Source organism: Daucus carota, chromosome 1 (assembly GCF_001625215.2).
Source record: "Daucus carota subsp. sativus chromosome 1, DH1 v3.0, whole genome shotgun sequence".
Taxonomy (NCBI): domain Eukaryota; kingdom Viridiplantae; phylum Streptophyta; class Magnoliopsida; order Apiales; family Apiaceae; genus Daucus; species Daucus carota.
Genome location: NC_030381.2, coordinates 40,926,691 through 40,939,294, shown reverse-complemented (window position 1 = coordinate 40,939,294; position 12,604 = coordinate 40,926,691). Strand labels below are relative to the sequence as shown.

The following is a 12,604-nucleotide window of genomic DNA, read 5'->3' as shown; positions in this document are numbered from 1 at the left end:
TATTTTGACTTATTATCGAGGAACACCATATTCCTGACATTCATTCTTGTTAGTTAATGAGACAATCTTCATTCCCCGTTGATAGATTTTAATATGAGTTGAAAAACTACTTTTAGAAAAAGCAGACCTTCTCTTACTTTTGGAAAAAACTGTTTTCCAACATTGCCAAAAAAAATGTTATAGATTTCGCTATCAAACCTCATTAAAAATAATATTTTTTTTATATTATAACTCAAAATAAGCAAATATCAAAAAATTACCAAACAGTGTTTGATTTTTACAATAACATTTTTTTACCAGCACTTTTTCTAATGACAACAATTTTTAGCAGCTCCCCCAAACCGTTCCTAAACATTATTTTACATTTGTTAATAGCTTTGATACAGTCGTTGATCTTTATTTTATTCGAATAATATACATAACTTAAAATATTTATAATTAGTTATCCCAACCAAGTAAAAAGTTGTGAATTCTAATAGTTTAAATAATATATATATATATATATATATATATATATATATATATATATATTTTAAAAAAATACTGAACATATTTTTAATTTTTTAATTTATCTATATCGAAATTAAATATTAAATTTTTATTTTAAAAATTTAAAATATTTTTTGAAACTGTAATTTAATAGAGCATTAAATTTTGTACCGTCAAAGGGGAAGTGTGTGTTGGTTCCTCGTTCCTCGTATTCAAAGGGGAACTTGAGCTTCACTTGCAGGCCGCAGCAGATCTACATCACTGCACCATTTGTCTCTGTACCAGGTTTTACGGTTATACTTGGTTTAAGAATTGATTTGCCCTAATATTCCCCTCATTTTTTAATTTCATAAGGATTATTCAGGTTAATGATATAAAACAAAATTCAAATTTAATGTACAATATGGAATATGCACTTGGCAATTTATGAAGTTTCTGCAACACGCTTAGGAATAGTTTCTCCTCAGACTCCAATTACTGTTTTGCTGATTAGTTCACTGTAAGTGTTGATTATGAATTGATAATTCTTGTTATATTTAACCTAATATGATTTAGTCCATGTTTGTTTGAAAGGATTATCATCCCGAAATAACTACATTATTTTTGTTTAAATTTAAGAGATTATAATTCTGTAAATTTTAAGAAATAATGGAGTTATCACCAGATTATAATCCTTCCAAACAAACGCGGCCTTAGTGTCTGGCTTCAGTTCCGTTTTATGGTTTCCCTACACTGTCTGGTTTTGTTTCATAGAATTTTTTTTTGAATGCTGATCAAATTTCTTGTCCTATTTTCTGCAGAACACAAAATGGCACTGAGAATGGTTGCAAGTAATATGAGAACTACGCTTTTGCCAAGTCATCGACATTCAGAAAAGAAATGCTATCCACACTCAGACCAAGACAGAACTTTCACTTGTTCGAAGAGCAATTAAGGTGAAGCAGGATCGGGAACGACTCACTCCGGAATATATGTTTCACATCATGCTTCAAGTTTTGGTGAGTTTCTTACATTTAAAGTCGTAGTTTTTACTTCTCATATAATATGTCAAATTCAGAACTTAATGTAATCCTTTATTCTTTTAGATACTTGTAGAAAATTATAGCTAGAGAGAGATCGATTCAGAGCGAGAGATAAAATTGTATTAACAAAGCTAAAAAATCACAGACTTTACACCTTTGTATAAGAAAGTGTGGCCAAGTATATCATAGTAAATAACTAAACTAACCCTTTCCTTTAACTAACTTGACACCTAATAGTAGAATTATTCAGGAGCTTTATGCTTAATAGCCTCCTTTAAAATGGAGGGTACAGACTCCCAATTTGCCAAGTAAAATTAATAAAATGAGCTGCGGGTAAGGATTTGGTAAACCAGTCTGCAATTGGAGCTTGGTTGATAGGTAAGTTGGTGTAATGAATCCAGACTTGACCTCACCACGAACTAGGTGACAATCTAACTCGATATGCTTGGTATGGTCACGAAGAACAGAATTTTATGCATTGTGGATTGCAGAAGTATCATCACAAAATAAAGTTAATGGTGTACGAATTGTTATTGATAATTCCTGCAAGAGATTGAATAGCCAAGTTGCTTTACAGACGGCATTAGCCATGGAGCGATATTCAGCATTTCAGTCTCAGCTGCAGATCATGCTACAATGTTCTGTTTCTTGTATATCTAGGACAATAAAGAATTGCCCATCATAGCCAGTAACTAGAAATGGATTGTTGAGTCATGTGGCTTTTTCCCAGTCATCATCACTGTAAATAGACAAGCAAAGAGTATTGGGGGCCCTTGGTCTGGAGATTTCTTGATATAATGTAGCAGTTTTAAAACAGCATTCAAGTGAACTGTAGTCGGATTGGCCATATCTTGACTCAAAATGTGTGTTGCAACATCTGGTCTAGTAATCATGAGATAAATACCATCAGTCTGTAAGAACTACCATCGCTCAAAGGAGTTTCAGCAGTATTTGTAAAAGATTGTTTAGATTTCATAGGTATTTTACCTGGTTTTGAGGCTAATAAGCCAACAGAAGGAGGTTTAGAGCATACTTCCTTTGATGGATGTAAACAGACCGAGTGATTTCCAGTCCCAGCAAGTAATAAAGATGCCCTAGTAAGAATTATGTCATCGACCTAGACTAACAATAATATGAAGGAAGTAGCAGTTTAATGTATGAACATGAACTTTCACACCTAGAGTGATAGAAACCATAAGATATTACCTCAGTTTTGAATTTTGTAAACCACTCTCTTGGTGATGGTTTTAAATCGTAAATTGATCTAACAAGTTTGCAGACAGGGTGATGTCCTTTAAATCCAGCTGGAACAGACACTTCAGGTGGCAACCTTTAAAAACCTCCTCATGTAAATCACCATATTTGAACGCATTGTTTACATCCAGTTGTGTGATGCGCCCACCTTTTATAGCAGCAAGAGACAAAATTTGATGAACCGTGGTCATTTTGCCCGTCGTTGCAAACGTTTGAAAGTAGTCTATATACCAGCTATTTGTGTAAATCCACGAGCAACAAGACGAGCTTTATAATGATCTAAAGACCTGCCTGCCTTGTATCTCTCCTTAAACAACCACTTACATCTCACTACTTTCTTCTTCCTTGTCAGGAGGCAAATCTGTGATGATCAAGGTGTTGCTAGCCTCCATTACTGCCAACTCTGTATGCATGGGTTTGCAACAATGAGGATCTTGTACTGCTTCATGATAGTATGTAGGTTCAAAGATTTTGTTGGAATTGGCTATAAATTTTTGGTAGTGATCAGAAAATATGACATGAATCTACGTAAGTGAGATAACCAAAGTACCAAACACAACATTAGAATTTGTAAGCCAATTGTACCGTAATCCTGTGTTTGTCATTGCTTCTCAACTACTAGGTCAGCCTCAGCTCAAATTCTGGCATCTAGTGTTAAGAATATAGGTGTCCCGCCTCCACCAAGTAGAATTCTGTGGTGGTACACCCTGCACTGTTATAGTGCAGCTTTCCGAGTACATTGCAAGTATTTGCCAATAATGTTCTATATATACTCTGTAGAATATTCTTCTAGTTGCTTCTCCCATTTCCAAGTGTCTTATATAGAGATCTGCTACATTCCATCATATTCGAAAATGCCCTAGACAGATCTGGACATCCCTAGAATTTAGGTAGAAAATAACCTGTTCAATAAAAAGGAGGGGTGCCCTTATCAGCCCTTGCACTCGTAGATGGTTCTGGTAGCCGGGACCCGGTGTCAGATGCCTGGCACCGTAGTGCCTTGAGGCTTTATAGGCTTTGCGTCCCTGACACGCAGCCATGTTAGGCCATAGGTTAGTGATGTAGGGCATGCATTTTTTTGTTAACTGTTATATTACTCGATATTATTAATTTGTTTGTGTCAGGGTGGTTTGAATGGGGAAAAGATTTCTGACTTGAATTGAGCCATGTGGAATATCCAGGTTTCGAGCACTGGTGAGTATTCTTTTTAAGAAAACGACTTTAGCAAAGAATGGCTTCTTGTTAAATTTTACAAACTTCATAGCAAATTATTTCTGGAGTAAACTTCAAAGTTGTGGCCAAAGTTTACACCGATTTTTAAAAAGTTGGCCAGCGTTTCAAATTCTTAAAAAGATGGCCAAACTTTGGCTCCGATTTTTAAAAGTGTGGCTCCCGTTAAATGTATTGACGGGAGCCTAACGGGAGCCACATTTTTGAAAAGCGGACCAGAATTTGGCCACTTTTCGGAGAATTTGGAATGAACAAAAGGGTAAAAATGAGTTCCAAATTCTCAGAAAAGTGGCCAAACTTTGGTCCGCTTTTCAAAAATGTGGCTCCGGTTAGGCTCCCGTTAGTGATATTTAACGGGAGCCACACTTTTAAAAAGCGAAGCCAAAGTTTGGCCATCTTTTTGAAAATTTGGAACTCTAGCCAACGTTTTGAAAATCGATGTAAACTTTGGCCACAACTCTGAAGTTTACTCTTATTTCTGTTACAAATTCATTTAATACACCATTGTTTCCATTTAGTTACATATTTATTACTCTATTCTGCAGATATGATTATTACTCATTCTCTGTCGTCCAACCATAGGGGAGCTAGTTGCAGGAGATCAGAATTCTAGCCAGTCCTTGGTCCGCAAAATTTCCTCACAGGTATACTGTTGACAAAACTTAGCTTCAGTTTACTAGTGATATCATGTCTTTAGCTTTTTTTTTACATAACACTTGTACAGTTGACTTTACCTGATTGTTGCCTTGGTTTTAAGCTGATCAGTAACTCTCTGATATGTGCTTTTACTTGAGAGAGAATTTGGAGATATTTAAATCATGATAATACGTTTGAACAAGTAGTCAAAATTAATGTTTGGAATTTGAACTGTATATGCTCTTTTTCTAGGATATGCAATGTAGTCAGTTGTTAGTCATGAGTAATGAAAGAACCATTGGTGTTTCAAGGTGCCCGTGATATTGTAGCTAGCTATTATTCTCAAGTACAGAACCATTAGGATTGGTAATATATCCATTTTCCTTTAGGTCAGCTCTGCAGTGTCATCACTTGTGATATTAGGCAGGGAAGTGATCATAGTATATTCCTGTAACCAATCAAGCTGTCGTTTTAATTGATGCATAACGGCAAATTTTGTCTCCAAGCTTCACCTCAAATGTGAAGCTTTGTAAATCCAATCATGTGATTGCTGGAGGCACTATCAATATGCAACTTATTAAGCAGCTCTTTATGAACTCACATTCGCGATATATTGATCTGTGATTGTTTATTTCTTCTAATACGTGTTCTTCATATTGGTCACATCAGTTGCATTTTATAAGGAGTTCTCTTTTTCTCCAGATCAAAAACTTGCCTTCCATCAGCACTCATAATAAATCTATATAGTTCAAAAAATCACCATATCTTTGATGGTGTTGACACCAATAAGTACCTGTTTCTAGGCTACAATTATGCACGTCATTGAGTATCCCAATTTTATCATTTATGCCAATCATCGGCACCAAATTTTCTCTACTTTCGGCAAGTCGAGAATTTGACCCGTCAGTTTTTATTCTATTACATCCTTAAAACATTTGATGCAACAGCTTCCTAGTTTCTTTAGATTACTTTGTCAGGACAGAGCGTGTACAATATTATAATGTTTTGCAGATATTCAACTACTGACATAGAATATAGGGCCGAAGAAGATCTCTGACTATTACACATGAAGGTGATGGGAAAATGAAATTGAAGATGGTGGAATATCTCAAACCATATACATCTATCATTATGGTTTAATAGTATATAGCCTTCGGTCAAAACAGAAATTTTAATTGTAGTTAAGATGGCAACAAACATTTAACCCTGTAATAAATTATGGCCTTGGGATAAAACAGAAATTTAAACAAATTTAAGAAAGAAACAATCATATGAATCCTATAATATATTATAGCCTTTGGACAAAGCAGACATTAAAATATAAGTTAAGATGGAAATAATCATATAAACCTATAGGCTGTCCGACACATTTATTCACGCAATACATCAAACAATTTAAGCCTAATCACATTTAGCTATTGTAGGCGCTTACCGCTATTCCACCATTTCCCGTACTTCTGTCCTAGTCAGATGTCGCAGTTGGACTCCTAGTCAACACATCTTCAAATCCAGCAATCTCCTTCATCCCACACTCTTCAGCCTCCTCATCATCCTCCCATAGCTTCCTTCCTGAAAAACACTTTGCATCCCCAACCTTCCTTCTTCGTTTTATCGGTGCAGGAGGCGGGGATCGAGATAACATCACACTTTTAGCAAGCTTGACCTTTGTCGGCGCAGGAGATCTAGATAACTTCACAATTTTGGCAAGCTTAACCCCAATTTTCTCAATCTCATCTTGTTTCTCTTCCCTCGGGACTGAATTTTCGTGCTCTGCCTGTATTTCTTTGATTCCTTGGGCTTGAAGTTGAAGGCTCTCAAAGTTCATGCTTCCCATGGAGCAGTCAGCTTCTTCCGTGTAAGACATTAGCTGGTTGATAAGAGAAATCGGTGTTTTGACCGAACGTCGTTCAGCTTCTCTTTGGTAGAAATGAAGTTGTTGCAGGCGGCTCCAGTAAAATATTCTTTGACCTAGGGCAGAGATATTAAACTTGGAGGCTTATTATCACAAATTCTTAATTTTAATTCATTAAATGTCTATATATTAATATTACCACTAAATGAAAATCACGTTAAAATAATTACCCACCTATGTATTGATAGACACTAATTTATTTATTTTTTAAATGCCCGTTCCATATCTTATGAAGGCCTAGGACGATATAAAGAAAATGGGGCCTCTAGTTTTTTCCGTCCGTAATATAATATCTGATAATGCAAGATGAGATCATGTAAATATGATAATATATTAGAACAAAGTTCCATGTAGTCCACATATTTACTGTAGTACCGTAGACCACGTATGTTCTGCAACTATAGAATGGCATAAAAACATTGCAAAATGTGTTATTTTGCAAATCATGTTCTATAAACATCATTATTTTGTTAAAAATTTTGACAATCCTAAACATTCTACAAATTAAATAGTGAAAAACACATTATTCTGCAAAACATGTTAAGTTTGCAGAACATATTTACATATTACAGAACATATGTGTTCTACTTGTCGAACATAAATGATTTTCAATATTTTTCATGAAATAGTGATATTTATAGAATGTATTTCACAAAATAACAAGTTTCATACATTTTGCAATGTTTTTATGCCATTCTATAGTTGCAGAACATACGTGGTCTACGGTACTACAGTAAATATGTGGACTACATGGAACTTAACTCTAATATATTAATATTAAGCAAATCAAAATAGGCAAACAGAAAAAAAAGAAGCAAAACATGAATTCCAGAAAACAAACAAAAAAACATAGGCCTTTGATTTTCTACTTCTCAAAAAGCATGATAATGCAAATTAAGATTCAGGGGAATATGATACTGCAAGAATCTTAATGAAATTAAGACTAAGGCATTTTTTTTTCAAACTTGAAGAAGCATATTACTAACCTTGAACTACATAACATCACAATTCTACGAGATAAAGATGAGCATAAACCACTTAGACATCAAGAAAGTTGAAGAAACAAGCTATAAAACAAATTTGTGTTTTTAAATCTTACTCCTAACTTGTAAAAATTGTATGTACTCCCTCCTTCCCCGTAGATTCTTTACATTGGGGACGGAGGGTATGACACGGATTTTAAGGCTCCTATAAAAGTTTCATAAATTATTTTAATTTTTTTCTTTGAATACAAGTATAATGTTTAAATTTTTATACAAAAAAAGAAAATTTTAAAAATAAGTTATGAAACTAAATTTTATATACACCTTAAAATGCGTGCCAAGCAGTGGGAAAAAATTATAAAGAAATGAGAGGGACAGAAGGAGTATAACATATGTATAGATCGAGTACCGCAAAAACTTACAATTTAGAGACATGTATTTGGATAAATTTGTAATATATTTAACTTTTACATGAAATAACGATCTACACCATCACTAACATTTCGGTTGGCTAAACTCTAGAAAGGTATGGACCCAGGGGTCAGGGTCGCCTTCCAGATGGACCAAGTATGGTCATTTGTAAATAGAAGATAGATTTTAAAAAATACCATTTAAAGTATTTTAAAACAAGTGGAATTACGAAACCAGAATCATATGCAAGAATCATGCAAGCTGTTAAGTTTTTAGAAATAATATTTGATTTTTTAATCAAAAAAACAAGTAAAGATATATCCATATTGTGCAAAACCTCATTATCCAGTTGTATATTATAGTTAGGTTGTCTAATACCTACAGGGAAAAATGTTAAAAATAACATATTTGTTTATATAATTAACGTTAATAACAAATCTCGGATGCACCATTTGTTTTTAACGTTTGGGATACTCATTTCTGAATGGGGTATCACATTTATATAGGATACTCCTTTGACAAAAATAAATTTGCAAACAAAATATTTTCTTATGATACCCAACTGTGATTTGGGTAATCCCAAATGTAACACCCAACTGCCAAATGCGTGATAACCAACTCCTAAATGTGTATTACATGTAAATATAAGAATTTTTTTTGGAACAAGTCTTGTTACTCAAATCACAAATGCGTAACCTGAAATCCTGAATACCAAACTTTTAATTGGGTATCCCACCCAGTAAATATCACCAATTCCACCTAGAAATGGTAATCTTCTTTTTTTTAGATTGAAAACACTTTATTTTTACCCTTCTCTCTAATTAGTACATATATCCAATGCATCCTATTTGGTTTCTTCTCAGTTTATTATCTTGTAAATCTAGTGAATTATTAATTTACCATGTTAGGCTCAAGCGAACATCATGGTAATGATATTAATTTGTTTATATTTCTTGTAAATGTAAATTGTTGGTACCGGTGTTAGCTTGGTTCTATCATCTTTACACATTTACAAGATATTTGTAAGATATTTATTAGTTTGTTCATATGATCTTGTACTTGTACTTGTAAGATCCGTACACATGCGAGATGCTTGTAAAGCCAGTTTACTGGATGTATTCACGATAGAGAGTTGTGGTCATATGACAATCTCAAGATGAATGTACTAATGGACAAGTGAGGATTCCATACAATCATTAACAATGCATTGTAAAAACATCCAACATGTTAGCTTCACACGTATCTAAATTTTAGGAGCAGAAATCATGTTTTTTTATTAAGTTTTGATTCTGGGATTGAATGTACTTCTAATCAAAATACTAACTCGTGACGCGAGTTACAGCCAAAATAGAATTATGAAGAAAACTGAATAACTAGGAGTAAGGGATTTGGTAATTGAACAAAATTACATAGCATTATGTTGGGCTAATCCTGTTCCAAAATTCCCAATCAGTTAAATATCCGTTGAAATTTTTTATGTTTTATTGCAGAATATCTTTCGTTCAGTGATTGCAGAAGCTGGATCTTTAAATGTGAAATATGAAAATCTTGTTGGAGTGGTAGTTGCAGATCATTCTGCATTGAAGTTGGTAGAGGAGAAATTGCAAAGTTTATATGTAAATTTCTAATATTTCCTATATTTAAGGTTGTGTAAACTGCAAATTTTAACTGATATTAACTAATATTATATTACCCTATTCTGTTTTTTCTAGTTGGTCACTTGCTCTGATATTTTCATTATATTATTGCAGGGGTTATATGATTCAACGATTGCAGATGCTCAACTTCAGAAAGTAGGATATGGAAATTCATTGCCATTCTTGGTTCAAGTTTGAATGCCTTAAGAACATACTTGATGGTATGGACATTTAAATTTCAGTTACTCAATATTATACAGTCTTTGTATTTATCGTTTAATTTCCCAGTTGTATCAGTAGGAGATGGAAACACAATCTCTAGCTCTCCACAAAAAATTCTTAGGGTTCGGCTTGTTGTGGGATGATCATTCCTTCTATATACAGCATTCGCGATGATTCTCATATCAAAAACAACTGCTCCTTTATCGCGTCGGTCACTTTCTATATCTTTCTCCCATGCGGCTCCTGCGATGTTCTTTTGATGCGCATTTGGTATTTGAAACTTGAAACTGATACTCCCTCTTTCAGTTTTTGCCAATACAAAAGGATTCACATAATTGGTGTCCAGAAGATTATCTTCATAGACCAATGCAGCTTCAACGTACTCATATTGAACTTCATACCGCTCGCTTGGATTTCTGACACTCATGTTTGCGCTCAATGTCGCGTTTATCCCGGTGTTATCAAGTCTGAAAACTGTCATGTTTAATGATTGTGCGTAAAATACAGGAATATCAGAGCCATAAATAAGCCAGGCTAGGAGGCTTAGTACTGTTACTCCAAAAAATATCATGATCAAGACCACAAGAAACACACGAGCAAATTTGTAACCCGGGCTTCTATGAGGAGGTCCGATTAATACAAAGTTTTGTGCAGTGGTGGGGTAATAGCCGGGTGGTGTAGGTTTCACGGGACCATAATGGTAATCAGATTTAGGGTAGACAGGATATGGAGGATGGGCTTGATATGGTGGTGGAAAAGGATATCCCTGAGGTGGTGGTGGTGGTGGTGGTTGTGACAGCTCTGTTACAAATTTTTCAGACTTGGGATCACCTTCCGAGGAGGAATCATCCTTAGTTTCTCCCTCTCCCATTCCATAGGCATCAAGAGAGAGAATAAAGATGAGAGATGAATCAATGTTATGTGAAGGTTGGAATTGTAGAAAGAAAGAGAGGAAGATGAGGTGAAAATGTTAAGACAATTATGCGATGATATGCGTTTTTGGATAGTTGAGCTTTGTTTTGTTGAGCCATGCATGAAATACATTTACAAATCATTGGTCGAAAATGAGATGTAATTATGTAAAGAATGGTGTACATAGAATAGAAGCAGGAGGACACATGGAGGTTTGGGGTATGTTCAGGTTCAAGTCACAAATACTTTTGTTCATAATTTCAACAATTTCATCTCATAATTTTTATCTTAACCACAAAATGCATCTATTAGATCATATTCCATGCATCTTTTTGGATCATACTCGGTCTAGGCCTCAAGGGTAGTTCGGATGGGATATGCTTGTGTTGAAGCTTGAGATTTGTAAAAGAACTGTATTTTAAAAATTGAAATTTGATCAAATAAATTATAAATTATTGCTATTTATTGCTTAGCGGATTGAAAAAATTGGACTAAATGATAATTTTAAAAGGCCTCTTCTTATTTGATCTTCATTTATAAATAAAATAGATATTATGCAAGTTACAGATATCGAGAATCGGACCTAATCGGTTGAGCTACCGATTCAAGGATTAATCAGAAAGGGGGATTAATCGGAACGACTAATCGGAGTGAAAATCAGATTTATTTTAATATTAAAATATTATTAAATATTTAGTTATTATTATATTAGCTATTTAGTAATTGATATATTTACTATATTCAGTGTTACAGAAATCGGGAATCGGATCTAATCGGTTGAGCTACCGATTCAAAGATTAATCGGAAGGATTAATCGGAGTTAAAATCGGGTTTATTTTAATATCAAAATATTATTTAATATTTAGTTATTATTATATTAGCTATTTAGTAACTAATATATTTACTATATTCATAAACTCTATAATTATTCATATTTAAAGTAATACAATATTTAATTTTAATAATTTATCATATATACTTCAATTAAGAAATATATATAAGGATTAATCGGATTTCAAAAATCGACTCGATGGCCGACCTTGCAGGGTATTAATCAGGGATTAATAGATTAAAGCGGTGGCCGATTTTGCTGAGGATTAACCAGGGATTAATAGGTTAAATCAGGGATTTTTAGAACACTGCTCGGTACACAACCACATAGTATCAACAATTTTCATGTACCATCAGAGAACTAGTACACAATATCACCAGAAGATACACAATCTATTTGCCAAAAATTGAGACCAAGACAATACAAACATTAAAATCTTCTCATTCTTGAGCACCTCAGTTTGTGACATCCCTGGGCTCTTCTAAGGTTTTGGTTGGCTCCAATTCCTGTACTGAAAAGAGAAGTGACCCGATGCTATTCGAACCACCCTTTTTCGATGATCTAGTCGGCATTGACAGAATAGTGAACTTAATATGAACCACAATAGTATTAGGTTTCTCGTGAAGAACATGGCTGCAAAAGCCAAAAGGTCATGATCGACACATTCCACCAATGAATACTTTTTTTTTTTTGGTGGCTCAAAAGGATATAGGAGTATAAAATAGTTGGGCGTGATCTGAAATAGTCTGCAGATTGGAGTATAAAATGCAAGTGATTCAATTCAATCACACTTGCTTGCCTACTCAAAAATCTGCACTGCTTTCAATCATAATTAACATACACTTGTGCTTCTCTTGTTGATAGGCATGTTCTCTGAGTGTAGAGTTGTGAGTTGTGACATTTCCACCAGCTTCACACTCTACTCGCCTTGGTACAGATGATTCACATCACCAAAAAACTTTGCAGTATAACACAAATATTTTCAATTCTCTTCTTCACCTTGTCAATCTACTTTTGCATTCAATCTCACTTGTTGAACCTCAAACAAGAACAAAACAAGATAT

At 34.1% G+C, this 12,604-nt stretch overlaps 1 long non-coding RNA gene across 8 annotated transcripts; it reads left to right on the top strand.

Moving 5' to 3' along the window:
• The first annotated feature begins 646 nt into the window (after window positions 1-646).
• LOC135149181 (uncharacterized) lies at window positions 647-11,024 on the top strand. Of its 8 annotated transcripts, none has more exons than XR_010287385.1 (8): window positions 647-774; window positions 1,290-1,487; window positions 3,118-3,217; window positions 3,890-3,959; window positions 4,541-4,639; window positions 9,428-9,553; window positions 9,689-9,795; window positions 9,863-11,024. It is a non-coding gene; the product is annotated as an uncharacterized LOC135149181 (long non-coding RNA). The 8 variants fall into 8 exon arrangements; XR_010287377.1 differs by having other exon boundaries at window positions 3,118-3,221; XR_010287367.1 differs by adding an exon at window positions 854-988 and having other exon boundaries at window positions 673-774; window positions 3,118-3,959.
• Window positions 11,025-12,604: the final 1,580 nt, after the last annotated feature.